This window comes from Elephantulus edwardii, unplaced genomic scaffold (assembly GCF_000299155.1).
Source record: "Elephantulus edwardii isolate Elephantulus edwardi_28Jun2011 unplaced genomic scaffold, EleEdw1.0 scaffold00064, whole genome shotgun sequence".
NCBI lineage: Eukaryota > Metazoa > Chordata > Mammalia > Macroscelidea > Macroscelididae > Elephantulus > Elephantulus edwardii.
This window is the reverse complement of record NW_006399814.1, coordinates 14,415,200-14,416,495: the sequence shown is the minus strand read 5'-3', so window position 1 is coordinate 14,416,495 and position 1,296 is coordinate 14,415,200. Positions and strand designations below refer to the sequence as shown.

General features: G+C 38.0%; 1 protein-coding gene across 1 annotated transcript in view; it reads left to right on the top strand.

Moving 5' to 3' along the window:
* HSPA4 (heat shock 70kDa protein 4) overlaps positions 1 to 1,296 on the top strand; it is a 76,875-nt gene that overhangs the window by 57,537 nt on the left and 18,042 nt on the right. The gene's annotated exons all lie outside the window — the stretch shown is intronic.

The following is a 1,296-nucleotide window of genomic DNA, read 5'->3' as shown; positions in this document are numbered from 1 at the left end:
TAAGTCTATCCCACTTGAATTTCAAAATCATCTCAGGAACAGGTTTGAGGCCTTGAGCACCAATGAGCGTAGGCCAAACGAGCACTGGGAAGATACCAAGAAAATTGTCCATGAAGAATGCAAAAGATCATTACAAAGGCTGAAAAAGAAGAAAAGACCAAGATGGATGTCAGATGAGACTCTGAATATTACATTTGAGCGCCGAGAAGCCAAAGCTAAAGGAAGAAACTAAGAAATCAAAGAGCTAAACAGAAAATTTCAAAAGGCAGCCCAGGATGACAAAGCAAGATACTATAATGAAATGTGCAGAGAGCTGGAGTCAAAAGGACTGAACTCACTGAGCATGTCTTAAGCTGAAGGAGCTGAAAAATTCAAGCCACTGGTGGTGTGATAACCATCTTAAACACTATTAACAGTTGTGGATTAGTTATGAAAGATCATATATCAGCTGAAATTTACTATAGGAACATTAGTCATAGTTGTCAAGTTAATTTCAACTCATAATGATCTCATGAAGAAACCCATAAGTTCCTTTCATCAAACAAATCCTAACAGCAAAGAGGAGACTGTCATTCTCATTTCTTTAGAGCAGTAAATCAGGACACAACATTACTGCCGCTATGGCTTCCAAACTACAATCTTTACAGGAGCAGATTGCTATATCTTTCTCCTTCATAGTGGCTCGAACCATTAACCTTTCAGTACTGTGCTATTGCTCTCTTATCACAGGAAGAACAGACTTTAGGTAAGTTTGAACAGAAGTATTTTTTTCAGTATTTCTAAATCACACACTTCTCATCTTGACTCTTATTTGTTTCCTTTTATCCTCTACGGCAATTAAATATTTTCCTCCTTCACTGAAATAGCTGAAAAACAAATTCAAGCCACGGGTGACAATACTTAAGGATACTTTTGGTAGAATGTTAAATGATCCAGGAAGTATCAAGAGAAGATGGAAGGAATACACAGAGTCACTGTATCAAAAGGAATTGGCTGACACAGAGGACGTTCATTATATGACATATGAGCAAGAACCTATGGTGATGAAGGAGGAAGTTCAAATTGCTCTGAAGGAATTGGCAAAAAACAAGGCTCCAGGAGTTGATGGCATACCAATCGACATATTTTAACAAACAGACACTGCCCTAGATGTGCTCACTAAGTTGTGCCATGAAATCTGGACAACAGCCAGCTGGCCCACTAACTGGAAAAGATGGATATTTGTTCCCATTCCAAAGAAAGGTGACCCAAAAGAGTATGGAAATTATTGAACAATATCATTAATATCACATGCAA